Here is a 14,846-nt window from a genome sequence, read left to right as displayed (position 1 = left end):
CTGAAGTGATTCAGTCATTCTGCTGCATTTACACATGAAGAGGTAATGCACACTTTCAAAGACAAACGCAGAGACCAAGGTTCGGACGGGCTCACCCCCTGAGCACAATAACAGCACCGGCTAGGTCGACGACCATTCGATTTCGAATGTAATAAGCCCCCAATATCAATATCGCGTTGCAACAACTCCCACGATTTCTCTTCCTTTTTGTGGGTACCAGTGTGGCACAGTGTCACAACCACGATCATTAAGTTGTGTTCCGCCTCACACATGCCCTTTATAAGTCGGCGAAAATCATCTCTGGATATCTGGGTTTTAAAGTTGGCAAGCCATGTTTTGGTCAGCTACATGGACTTCTACAAGTATTTACTGAAAGTTACATACGAACTCGAACTATGGAAAGAAAATATAACAGTATGGCTTTACGGACCAAATGCATATATATATATATATATATATATATATATATATATATATATATATATATCATGTAGTGTAAGTCTTTTAAAAAAGCCGAATCATCCTAAGGGAACGTCGAGGACAACCTGCAATTTCTCTCTTGTTCTGCACAATCCATCGTGGCTTTCTGTGCTTTCCCCACAGCCGCGCGTATCTGTGTCTGCATCTGTCTGTATGTGGAACCCCCGAAAATCGACTTTTGAAATGATCACCAGAACAACCAATATATAGCAGTGTCACCAAAGATGATCCAAAATGCCCGCTATGGTGATGACAATGCTGATGATGGTTTTTCGGAGGACGACATGATGGGTTGGAAAAAGGTAGTACGCTGTAGCCAGGCTATCAGCTGCAGCCGCAGTGATGAACAGCCATAGTTTGTAGAGTTTGTTGGAGGATATTTGTAGTTGGAGCTACTCAGGCCACTGCGAGTAAATCTCCCCAGGGACTGGGTGTGGAGCGCACGACGGGAGGACCGGGGTTCGATTCAGAAGATTCTGTCTTATGCTAACAGCGGCGGCTGTAGCAGCACACATGTGCGCGCCGACACTTTTTCTAGCCGTAACCACAATATCTCTTTTACTACTCATCGATAAATCATTACAGAAGCGAAACTTAAACATTTTTTTCCTTTACGGCAAAAACAGTGTACTTTTTACATTTTACGCATGTATTGCAAGTTAAGTTGTTGTACGCTAGCTGAGTATATTTTGAGAGTACGTCGTCGTTTAGGAAGCCCAGCAAGTTATTCTATCTAAAGTTAAACCCCTGGCCTTTATCATATCGGATTTTAACTGTGCGGTCAATTCTTGTAGTTGTATGTAGATATATCTTATCATTCCTATAACGGACCATTTCACTTTAAGTTGAGCAAATGTATAGGCTTTGCCTGATGTACTTTTGTTGTGCCAAAAATAGCGGGCTTGTATAATTTGGACACAAAGAAAAAAGTGAGCGGCAACTTGAAACATTAAATCGCTTTAAGTTAGCCTGTCGAAGTTCTTTTTTCTAAATGTTCTTCGTTACTATGGTAAACTTAGATATACTGAATGTAATGAGCGCTTGAAGTTTTTAAGTTTCTGCAACATGAGACGACAAAAGCTGTCCCATAGTCGCAATACCATTTGATGTTATTATTACGTGTGCAACAAGAACGCGTTGAGGGGGAAATCTTGCGTCTGGTGGTACAGGAAATGGTGCCATGAGCAAAAAATAATTAATGAAATACGAATCTAGGAAAACAAGGTTAGAAGTAGACATAGAAGAGCCCGTTAGGTTTAATCAGTTAATGGCAAGATCGGAGCGGGCCAATTTCGTTTCGGTCACTCTCTGTGATTGACTTTAAAGCCTTAGTGTAGATAGTACTACGATTAATAAACCGTCTTTTAGATAACGTGATAATACCGACACGCCTTCCCCGAAGGACGGAGAGGCGTTTCGATATCCTTTTCATTGCTGTGCGTCTTCAGCGCCGCTGATCGCACCGCGGGTTGCTCCGTCGTGGATCAGTACATAATTCTGCGCATGTTGTGCCGTTACGGGAGCAACAGTCCCCAATGAGCCCAACTCTTCTTCCTCGCCCAAGACACTCTCTCCCCCTAGCCTTCCCTCGCATATTCACATTAAACGAGCAACATCGCCCAGACACCCAGAGAGGATAGATTCGCAAAGCTAAGCAAGTACGTAGAGACAAAATGCATTTGTTGCTTAGTTTCTACTTGCAGCCTTTTCACCTCCATTGACTCGGTCAGTTTGCCTGTCTGTGGTCTGCGATGCCTGTGGCGCAGTTCCGGCGGCTGCAGACGTCTGTTTCGCTGCTAGCGGACGAAAGTAACAACAACAATTCCGACACTCCCCCGGACTAGGGGAAGAGGAAGAGAAGAAGAGGTGCTTGCGCTCCAGCGACTCTAGAGCCACAAACGGAAGCGACCCGATGTCGGTAGCGACCGCTCCCTTCAACGTGGCGAACTCGGTCTTGCTACTACTACTACTGGCAGTGGTTTAAATATTTTATTATGATAATGATGACGCTGTTATAAAGTCAACGTCAATTTTGCACGAACCCCCTGCTTTGAGCACCCGCAAGCCGCACATTCACACACATACGCGCGCACACACTATGACGACGACGACGACGACGACCATCTTCTAACTTCTCCCTTAAGGTGGAGCTGGCACAGCCGGCCCCTTTCTATTCTTCCACGCCCCTTCGTCCCTATACACCGACCGCGCGGCGCCAAAGCCGAAGCGCTGCGGAGTAAAGTGGCTATTGCCTCCGGTGCTTCCTTTCCACTAGTCCGTCTCCCCAGATCGAGTAGAAACCCCTCTGCAACTCACTCTTTCCCTCAGGCTTCGTGCGGTCGCTCCTGCTACTGCTATACAGTTTCTTTTTTCTTGTGCATCGTTGACAGACTTACTGCTATAGCTGTAGTTGCCGTTTTCCTGAAGCACCGACTCCGAGCTAGAGGAACATGAACGAGTGCACTAGCAGCGATGTTTGCTCGACCCCCGTCCGTTCGCTGGCCATATCATCTATTCCTTACGGGATATTTTCCTCCTCTCCTTTTCCCCCCTTAAATATCCCTCAGCTGCGTAGTGGGGGGCGAACAAGCCCAATCGTTCCTTAAAGAATACTTCTTTTACAATTTATCGTCGCAGTACAACGTACGCGTACTGTATGACGTTTTATGATGTCGAAAAAATGTTGGACCCTTTCATTTAATTACGCCACACCAATCAACTAAATTTGAGGCATCATATAGTTTCATCATCCATTGTTTATCTGTATAATCTTTCTTATTATTACTATTATTATCCATATTTATAAATCAAGTATTTTTTGTGCATGTCGAAGCGTACTAATTGTGCTTTGTGTTGTTTGCTTAAAATTTAGCTTCGCACGTCTTCGCTACGTCTCGGTTACCTTCGTTAGAGGCAGCAAAACAAGACACTGATGTGAATGCGTTCATTGGCTTTATTTTTTTTGATTGGTCCAGGCTGCCTCTCCTGCTTCAACCGCACAGCCCACCGCTACGGTGCGTATATGAACGCATTTTGCTAGATGAAATGAAGGATATGTCCACGGAAGCCTCTTCTTTTCTCCAGAAAGACCTAACCTAGCTCCAGCTTCGTTCCTTCTTTTCTCAAATTCCCACAGCTTGTTGGGAATTCGGCAACCGCAGAGCGGGCATAGCTCCGTCGTCCCATTGTCTGCCCTCCATCTCGAATTAAATTAAATTTCAGTCTTTGCTGCCATAAACAGTTACAGCAGAAGCGTATACCATCAACAACATTCTGCAAGCAGCGAACAACAGACGCTATGCCAAATTTGCTTTCAAGCGGCCACGCTTGCCCTAGACGTAATTCATCTCGACGCGGGAAACGGGTGCATCTTGGATCCACAGAAACGCGCTATACCTGCTTGATAGTTACCAAAAAATGTAAAAACAATGGCCATATTTTGTATCTGTTTGCTACTAGAAAAATACTACCTTTCAGATTGAAATTTTACGAATAGAATGTACAATTATATCTTATGGTTAGCATAACAGTCATAGCTCATGGAACTTTAAAGTGGCTAACAATAGTTAGTGTTTTAACTGTAAATTGATTGCAACGATTTGGGCCCGAATCTATCCATACGATGGGAAATAAGAACGTGTCTATAAAGGTGCTGGCAAAATGTTGGGGGGTCATTCTTACTGAAACTGATCGCCTAAGTTGAAAGTTAGATTAAGGTATGCCGTCAATCCACGGCTGCATATGAAGTATGTTTACTGGCTAGTGGCTCTCGCCTTGATCGTTATTGACTGGTCCAATAAGTTCTCAGCGAATTTTAAATAGATTTCCATTTTCGCGCCACAAACGAAGTTCCATGAGAGATAAATAGCGGTGCCTAGCTATATCTGAAGGGATGTTCCTCGGCTGCCTTTTGGCGAGCTGCTCGATAATTAGACGTTCTAGTTAGGTTGGATAAGTTCCCAAGGATGTTAGCATATTGAGAGTGTATTTAATGTTGGTTTTGGTGTCTTGTTTTTAAAAGGGGCTCAATGCTCTTGAAGAAACTAGTGGGGTGCATGGGTCTAGTACTATAGCCGATTACACGGTTAGGAACCGGTTCATTCGTTTTCTAAGTGGTGACTCGAACATCAAAGGCAAAACACGTGCCGGCCGATTATGACGAAGCTGAAAGTCTCGCAGCCCTCCATTGAGATCCACAAATAAGTCTTCGCCAGGCTGCGCAAAACATAATAATGATGTCCAAATTTACCATTACGGCAATCGAGCAAAATTCTGGGTTTCTCATGATTTGACCTATTATCGCTTAATGAACCGTGTGCGCATGGCCAAACATGTTCTAGAATTGAACTAGGACGACCCTTTAAGTGTGGCTAGAAAAGGTGGGTAATCTGCATTCATAGCAGATCACGGTCACAGCGTGATAGTACGCTTGATACAGAGTGCTAGAACCGGACCCCGCTCAAAGGAACTAATCCTGTGAATTCAATGGTACTGCGAAGAAGTACCCTTTTGTGAGAAATCTACCAATCCATTATCTCAGTTACGCACTATGAACAGTTGGACCGTTTGAGACAGTTCATCAAATAGAAGTGCCTAATTATGCCCGATAGGAAAGGAGACATGTTGCATCATCACAACGCCTATCTACACACATGGTCAGTAACGTGCTGAAAATGGCCGGGTTCTCCTGGAATGTTTTGCCTGGCATACACTTCCGTAATAGCTTAATGGGTTACGTATTTATCTGGTATAATTTTAGGGACACGGGTTCGAACCCGAGCAAATATACATGTCGTGTGTACCATCTGATCTTACGTCTAGTGGCAATATCGTATGTAAAATTCGAAAGGCAGAGGGTTTCCACCCTGCTATTTCCGTCACTCATCTTTTCATCCTGGCAGAGCTTCCTTAATGGGAAAATTTAACATATTTTTTAAAAAAAATTATCTTGATCAATTTTTAGCCAATGGAAAATATTAACTTCTCAAAAATTGGAATTGAAAAGCTGCGTGAAAGATATGCAGGGATCGGCCAATAGATAATCGATTGATGCTGCCGGGGCAAATAATTGTTCTTATTCAAAGCACAGTATAATTCATATGACGTAAAGCGTTTTATATACTATTTTCCATATTGGGATATTGTATTAATTTGTATTTATGAAACTCTTAACAACTATCAGCAAAGGTGAATAGATGGAATTTGATTGATTGATTGATTGGTGTTTTTATTCAAAGTTAAATAACATATTAGGAAATCTCAATATTATACAAATACTACAGTCATATAAGGAAAAGAGACAGGTTGAAGAGACCGGCCCTTTACGCCATGGCAGAGCTACGGAAATACGGATTTATCTATATATATATATATATATATATATATATATATATATATATATGAGAAAGAGTGTAACCAGAAAAGGCGGGCCGTAGCGGGTTGGGTTGGGCCGGGCCGGACTAATGGATACGATGCAAACTGGGCAGGCGGAAGGAAGCGAAGGCACCTTGCCTCCCATCCACTCACAACAGCCGCTGCCATATCAGCAGCAGCAACTGCAGGAGGCGGAAGAACGGCCGCGTGGGCTTAACGTAGTAGTGACCCCAGCAGTCCGAGATGGCTTCCCTCGACCTCGAATGTCTTCTATCGAGCAGAGAGCAAAGTACAGGGTAGCAAAGGGAATACAGAACGATTTTTCGAATATCTTTTCAACAATTGAACGTATCTGACCTTACCGGTACTAGCAACAATATCCGATGTAGGTTGGTCAGTAATTATGAGCGCACGATACACGTTTGATTAACCTTAGTAAATCATTTGTTCTGGTCAATGGATTAAAAGTCGTCTTCGTATAGTTTGCCTATCCTAATACTGAACGTTCCTGTGGGGGAGAGGGGAAGAGGAGGAGGAGGAGTAGGACTAATAGGGAACGGGGGTTTGGAAGGCAAGCGAGGGGAGAAGAGGTAACCAGACAGGAAGTCTATGTCTACCCTGCCCGTGCGTGTAGCCGTGGTAGTATTTACTTGCGATGTTAATATTGACACAGGCTTTCAGTTAGCTGATGCACTCTCTATAATTACAGAACCTCTTCAAAGTATCAAAGAGCATTTAGTTGAATTTGGTTTACCCCATGCGAGGTTCCCCTAAACGAATACAATCAGCTAAGCGCGATCTAATTAGGACATATTTAAATGTGTTTCCCATGCCGCCGGTCATCGTTGTATATATAACTAAAATCACTTTCTGAAGTCCGTTGTGGACGCACGCGTACTAAACAGATTATTTACTCCGCCTGTTTGAGAAACTGGCAGAACTTGAGCTGCGCTACTTCTTTGAAGGTCACCATTGAAAAACTTAGGCTATTCTTTGTGCTCTCGTACTTTATAGATACACATTGCACACTATTCAATACCATTCAAAGTACAACGATCACTCGGAGTATCCCAGAGAGGTACATATAAATGAAGAGACTGACTTCATCATGCTTGAAGACGACACTTAATATAACATTAAAGCGAATTATTAATATTGGCGTTCGATATTCAAAAGCTTGAATTTAAAACGTACGAGAGTTTACGTTTAAAAATTTATGCGTACGGAGAGTATGCGTACTTTGTATGGTGAAACTGAAATACAGTTAGAAGGACAATATCTCGTTGATCGGTTGCCATACTTGGGCAACGTAAGCTCTCTAGGCTATATTAAAATAAAACTAAGACAGAATATCTCTAATGTGGTTAACTGCCGTTACAAAAGAGTAAATTTAGGTAATATAAGCGTACGTTGTATAATGAAGTTCTCGTCACGAGCAGCACGGAAGCTCGGCGATCATTCCCCGGGTACCTCGAGTATCTTATTCCTGAAGTAATGTATGCTGCATGATGACCAAATGTGTGATGGTGTCAGTAAAGGGCAACCGCCGTAAACGGTATGAAAACTGGCTAATCGGCCTACCAATTAATTAGTCAGGCCGAGATGGTCCGGTTGCCGATCACTCCACCCCATTCTAAAGCAATCTGTAAGCAAAGCATTCGTTCCGCACGTCGGCGGTGACCTTCATCAAGGCATCATTTTGCCAAATGTATATTGGGGGAACAGAGGAAGCTGAAAAGCCGGGGGTTGGAGGTTCGTCGGTTTGAGCAGGGCTGGGCTAACTTAATGGGGACATGGTGAGTGAAAATATAAAGACAAATTGGATACTTGGTGTTCCGAATAGTCACCAACAACCGACAGCATGTATGTGTAGTATTTAGGAGTTGATGATGTACTGCCATGCAGCAAGAACAGTAGATCAATCCGAAATAACAACATTTTAACACCCATCTGTACAAATATTGAGCGATATATATCGGTCAAGGAACGAAGGGAGCCAGTAACTTATAAAAGTTACTTGAGATTAACACCGTCCTAACCTAGGTTATAAAATTAAAACAGTTTAGGCCTTTGTTCTACGCATGTAACGTCAGAGTTATGTGTAAGCCATGGTGGCGTTGTGTAAGCTTGTGAGCTCATGAATCGTAATCTACGGGATACTTACTTCTTTCGGTAATAAAGAAAGGTGCCTTTTTTGAAAACACTTTCACCTGCTAAGTTGGTCCATTGCTATTAGAGATATTCACGTACATAAACATGCTTGAACTTAATCTGTGCAAGTTCTTTTTGCAAAACTCTGACGCCGAGCTAAAGCTCGTTATTTTACAAGATTTTGTTGATTTCCTAGGAGGAACTACTGTGTAGGACCTCCAAAAACTAAATGTTTGGGTCAGATGTTTGGGTATCAGAAACTATAGGTTAGATCCTAGTACAGAAAAATAGAACAGTTGCTGATTTCAACGATCTCAACTGGAGGGTATGGTGTGTTCTCCATAGTCTAAAGGGGTCGTCACTCGACTCGTGGAGGCGAGCACAAGCTAACCTCTACAGTGCCGACAGGGCATTCTGTTCACGCAATACGGGACATGGCTGTGCTAGACTTGCATGCGTCAGGATCTAACCAGCTAATACACATTTTTGAGCAAAAGCTCTATATATACCCAAATCAACCAATAGCTTGATGTCCTCGATTATGATGTATTAGATACATTTTGTTTGTGACAACGACCCTGATAGCTGATGAAGTATCTCGAACATTACGAGAATCACTTCTTTCAGATCACGATGACAATTATTATGAAGCTGGTCTAACATTGTGCAACTTACCTAAAAAAAGGACACACGCCCTTTTTGATAAGGATCCCTTCACTTGGTATGATTCTTAAATTTGGAAAGCTGCTTTATGCTATTCTCTGGCGTCTGCGAAATCCATTTTGACAGGCTTTCACAATCACAGGACTGGTTTTGGTGATTATTTTAATTTAATTTAAGCTTTAGCGTGGACCAGCTTTTTTAATAAATCTAGCACTCTTCGTATAGGGCTACCTTTGATCTAGGTGTCATCTGTTATTTATATGAATAATATAGCGTTACGCGTTCATCCGCCAACGGCCCAGCAGTTACCGGTTATGGCGCTATTTATTGCAACAGTATTGAGTAGCAAAACAGGTTCGATTAGGTTAGGTCTCAATTTGGCTCGTCTCAGGAAGCAAGGTTACAGCTGGCAGGGAACAAATGCACACATATACCTATGGTAGTATAATGGCTACTTTCTAATGTTGAATTTTATCAAATTCAAACTGTGGTTGCAACGTTAAGTCAGGATGGAGATGGGAAAAAAGGATGAGAATTTCCAGTATCTAGCATTTTCTCTCAGTACTTAGCAGAAGCAAATCCGAAAGCTGTTCGCTGGGTTGAAGGGGCATAGTTTCGCCTTTGACTACTGCCAGTCTGAACGACTAAATCCACCTGAGCCTGAATGGTCTAAGCGGCACCAGAGTTTCCAGCAGAACGCAGCATATGTAACTACAGGAGCTCTGAATGGGGCCCTTTGCTTCAAATCTGCGAGGACACAGATAAAACAAAATCGTCGCTGTCTTCCTCGCTGTTATTAACAAAGTTCATTGCTTGGTTCATCCTTCTTACGAACGTGGTAACAGCGTTTACAGAGGAGTATCATACTTTAGGCTGAAGGTGGTCTTGTTATTTTTCGATATATAAAACGATGCCATTCAACCCCATTTGTATAGCTAGAAATACGTCAAGCTGGCGACGATTGTGTTTTCAAGATATCAACGACGCATCGATACGCAGCCAACATCCAGATCCCTGCAGCAACACCTGCCAGATCGGCAGCTCCTTACCCCACCCTTAACCCACCTCTTCGACGGCGGTCTCCATCCAACCGTCGTTATTGGCTGTACAAAGTCGACTGTTTATAACTGCCGAGTATAGACATTTTCTCTAGCATTTTTTAACTGTGAAAATGGTTCAGGAGGGATGAAGTGGTCTGTAATGTAATTAAACGATAGTTGTGGCCATGTCCGAAGAAACGTTAGATCAAGTTAAAATGAAACTAACTTAAGGAAGGACAAGATTTGTAAACAAATGATTAATGGCCCTTCTTCCGGACCAAAGAACTACACACAGCTTGAGGCCCATTAAAAAACACTGAACATACTTCAGAGGATTTGTTTTAGCTCGCCCAACGCATAGCGACGTTACGTTGTCACCTGTTTCACTCTTCATAAAGTACACTCGAAAACAAAGCTAAAGAAATTCTTATTGGCTAATGCGTAGAGGACATAGACGTTGTTTTTTGGAGAGGTCACTATGATTATTCCAGGCCATACGGCAAGAGCGACCACTATAGTAAGGAATACAGCATTGGAAAAATGTTGTTATGGGCATTTTTTAGATGGGGTGTTTAATGTAATATACTTAACTCCGACTAAAGGCAGTGTTTTACATTAATGAAATGTTTCTTTAGCCTTTGTCTGCGTACTGCGGTGAACGGTTGAGCAATATTCATAGGAACGAGGTGACGATCTTCTGCGAAAGCGAGTCCTGGTGCGATGTCACCTGGTAGTAATGCTCGAGGCATCGTATAGCCTCTTAACATCTTCTGAATGGACGGAAAAGAGAACGTGCAGTCCGGAGACCGACTCTTTCAAAGGATCATTTAATAGAAGCGAGTCAATCACCTGGGTTGGGTTTCCAAAGTTCTGGGACTCCGAGAATTTCACCCTTGAATAATCACCATACAACCCCCTCGAATCATTCATATAAACATTGACTGCTTACGTTCGGCTCGGCGATCGCTCAAGGTGGCGCCGTCACAAGGTTACTCATTGTTATTGTTATTATCATAGCCTGTAATGTTAATGTATTTCTTAAGCTCCTACTAAAGTCTATGCGCGGACCACCATGTCAGGACCACTTGTCCAATGACATCCTCAACCAGTACGGAGCTTTGAACAGCGTTTCTGAAGAGCGACTGACACATCTTCATGCTAGCTTTCAGTTTCTAATATTATAGACGCGGTTTGAGAAAAGCTAAAGCTAAGATGGGCGCTGAAGGAGGGCGCGCCAGCTAAATAGGAACCAATTTCAATTGGAAGTTTTGCTAGTCGGAAAAACTTCCATTTGGCTGGATCTGGGTCCGCGTCGTAAGTACGATTTCAGAATAGTTGTTATTTAAATACGAATATAAACCAATCGAGGACCAAGGAATAGGGCTTCAACTAGACACCATTTCAGATTCAGCTGCGTCGAATAGGCAGAAGATATGTTTTCATAAAACATAGGAAACGATGTTCATACGTATTTTCACTAGGGTAGAAATAAGGACGTGTCTTGTTTTATTAACGAGCTGCGAACTACGATACTAGTTGCAATTGTATTTCTATCGATCACCTCCATTGTGTACTATGATCCGAAATGAAGCAAGTAGCTGATGACACTTGTCTTGCATTTGGAGCAGACGACAAAACCCACGTGGCGCTTTACTAGCCGGCGACAGCCCTAGCTAGCGACAAATAGTACATGCTGAATTATAGCTTTTAGTTGCTTTTATCCGTCTGAAAATTAAGAGCATAAAGGTCAGATATAATTGGGCTAATCTTTTCGAAGGGAAGGTATTGTCGAAATCTGACTCCAACGTACGGTTCGTCAGGAAGAATAGATGACCGTACACGAAGCGATCTGAGTACGGACATCCTATGCTTTACTCTGAGGCGACATCTTGACGAGAGAGCTGGGAGATCCGACTGAACCTGAAGAAAGGTCAGGTTCGTTCGCGGCCAGTCCTACCTATCTTCGGCATTTAGACACATGCACATAAGCATGTGTTAGCTGTGTGACTGTGTATGAATAGACAGATGACGACTGGCGGCTTCAGTCTCTGATCTTGCCGATTCGGTAGCTTTCTTCCTCTTGCTCGACGCTCGCAAAATCTTCTGGGAGAAGATCTTACGAACCATACAACTGGTACCACAACTCTGGGGTGTCACTTCTAAGAACAATGACCATTTGACTACAGCCTATCACTGCTATTACACATCTGATAAGTACTGTCGCCGCGATCGAAGCAGCAGCGATGGCGGCGGCGTAAAAGAGCCACTCCGCCCAGCTCAATGCAGGAACGACATTATTTATAACGACAGCAAATCTCTCTTCGTGTCATGTTCCTTCCAGAAGGTTTAAGCATCCCAGAAAATTGTAGAAAGGAAACCGACTGCTCACTCCAGGGATGACCGTCAACGGATTTAGATGAAATGAGGTGGTCGCATAGAGATGCGCGAGGGCGCCGAACCAATATTTAGCTGAACGGCAACGACGACGATGGTGATGACATGACTTCGTCACTGATCTCGAGTAATGGAAGCGATATCTGCAAACAACGATTTGAAGTCTGCTTGAAGTGCGTAGTCGCCAATGCCTGGCCCTTATTTAGTGACCACAATTATTATTATTATGTCCAAGTCGTCAATAAATAGATTTATTTATTTATTCTCCTTTATATATCTCTTCTAATGCAGCTCAGTTTGCGAAAACATACAGAATTAGGTAAATGTTTAGTTTACCCTTTCTTTTTGTTGTTGTTGCTCAATGAACAGTAACTATAAAATACCTGATGTATATCTAGGTTTTGCCACGGTGGCGTGAGGCTTGCGCTCACCAAACATCAGTCGCCCATCTGATGTGAACGTTTTGGAATGATAACCCAACGGGCTAAAGTTTTCTGTGGCCGACATCGTTGGATCGTATTCTGGCGTTTCAAGAAATGTCAACTATTATCGCATAGCAATTTCTAAGTTGGGTATATTTTTTTCATTTTAGATGAATCTACGATTTTCTACACAGATTACTATTACTATTTTCCTACAGTTGTTACAGGCGGTACAAACAGCCATTGAACGTGGAAATAACGCGATCTCGAGTATATTAAACACACAGTGGGCCTTGAAGGTTATGTGCGAATCCGCAACGAAAGGTCACAATGATAGAGAAAATATTTATATAGACTGTTTCACTAGGTAATTATAAGTGGTCTGAGCACTTGGAAAGTACTAGCGAATACCGAAAGATCTCAAAATAAATGATCAGCTATAACGCCCGCGCATACAACCTATGTTCACTCTTACTGACTTCGATTAATATTCAACATCTGAACATGCGGGGCCAGAGAACTCAGACGTTTCAGAAAGTACCTACGGTATAGTTCCTGTTTGAAAAGTGGGCTAGTTGGTGCTAGCAACGGACCGGAAAGTTCACGCAGCGGGCTGAAGTGTCAAGTTAGGGACCTCTCACGAACACGTTCGGGACAACCCACTAGATAGACGAAAAAATCGGAAACGAAATGTGGTAAGTAAACAATTTTGCGCATAAATAAGGTGTGTATTATTGCGGCGCTCGCGCCTTAGCTTGTCCTCTCTTCGGAACGCCACCTATGATGAGCAAGCAAAACGAGCAGTTGCTACGTAGGCAAGTAGGGTATTTGTTATTCCTTTTTTTTTTAGCCTTTTCGGGGCATCATTATTTATCCTCCGGATCTTAAAATAGTGCCCGGTACTCCACAACTTTTTTTCAATCAAGTGATACAAGTAACAACGACCCAGTTTAGACTACAAGCTTCAAACTGTGTGTGTCACTTGATATTTCTAGACAGTGATTAGTCGACCAGAAAGACGGCTGGCCACAGGCGGCAGAACGTCGCTTCAAAATCGCCCGCCGGCATCGCTCCCTATTCTTTTTCATCATTACTGCTATCTCATATCGTAAACCCATTTTCTAATCGGAGATTCCAGCGCGGTATCCCGCCACCGTCCTGAAACTCTTGCGGCGGTCGTGCTCCTTACACATACTTCCCGACGATACAACCAGGTTTAAATGCCATGTCTCGACTATGTTCCATTGATTTGTGATAGTAACTGTAACGGCACTAGAGTAAATGAACATCCGACTCACTGAATAACTAGTTATTTTGGGGGGCTGTCCTACTAGCTGTCAATGCCAGTGAAGGCTAAACACCAGCCAGACCTTACTATGCTCAATAAATGTGTGCGGGATAAAGGACGGCTGCCGGCTATGCCGATATGACCCTATGGAAAATGTTCTAAGATTCAACAGATCCACTTAAACAGAGAACGAGCATTGTCTTACGATATTGTCCACACAATCGGCACCCAACTGGCGGGACGCTGTCGTCTTCAGAAGTAACTCGAAAAGAACGCGATCTGCTACGCGGGTCGCCGGCCTACCGTAGCGTTTGCTTACCGTTGCAGGCTGAGGCTCTACTACTAGAAGATATCTGTTAGTAGATTCAGGAGAATGTATTTCATACAGTTATCTCTGATCGATACCTATGAGGCATCTCACGCTTTACCCTTACACATAGGCACCCAATTGCCGTCGACTAGTACTGTTGAAAAACTTCGGTTCCATTTATGTAACGTTCCGCGTTGTAACAAAGCTCAGTGTGTGTGAACGCATTCAGAGGTTATCGACTAACCATTTTCTTTAACGATCAGATATTGACTGACTTATCAAAGCAATTTTCTGGCTATGAAAGAATAAACTCGTTCCACGCTTGGAAGAAGGACATTTTCAAAAAAAGGTCTCCTGACGACTCGTCGTAGGTCGCAATTTTGAGCCTGTCCAACTTGTCGGTAGCAAAGTAGTGAATAGCTTTGAGATCTTGAGCTTTTGAGATCGTAAGTATATTCTTCGAAAAATCATCCAATCTTTGGTAGCGATTACCCTCGAGACATTGTGGCAATCGGCTTTCTAGACCAGCCAACGCTGAAGATGCCGTGTTGCGTTTCAGACGAACTAGCGCCTTCTGTCTTCTGTCAAAAGTCGTTAGGTGACTTGTCGCTATTCAGATGTAGTTCTATAAGACGAGGAAATAACCGGCATAAAATAGACAATTTCTTCAATGTTTCAAGTCTGCCGAACATATTTTTAGAATATATTAATTCAATTCTGAGTCG

At 42.9% G+C, this 14,846-nt stretch overlaps 1 long non-coding RNA gene across 1 annotated transcript; it reads left to right on the top strand.

Annotated features, from left to right (window-relative positions):
* The first annotated feature begins 4,294 nt into the window (after window positions 1–4,294).
* On the top strand, window positions 4,295–12,755 carry LOC147754198 (uncharacterized). Its single transcript, XR_015317324.1, has 3 exons — window positions 4,295–5,135; window positions 12,049–12,274; window positions 12,500–12,755. It is a non-coding gene; the product is annotated as an uncharacterized LOC147754198 (long non-coding RNA).
* The last annotated feature ends 2,091 nt before the right edge of the window (window positions 12,756–14,846 follow it).

The sequence above is a fragment of the Varroa destructor genome, unplaced genomic scaffold (assembly GCF_002443255.2).
Source record: "Varroa destructor unplaced genomic scaffold, Vdes_3.0 BEIS01000007.1, whole genome shotgun sequence".
Taxonomy (NCBI): Eukaryota; Metazoa; Arthropoda; class Arachnida; order Mesostigmata; family Varroidae; genus Varroa; species Varroa destructor.
Note: the sequence above shows the minus strand (reverse complement) of the source record. Positions and strands in the feature narration are given on the sequence as shown.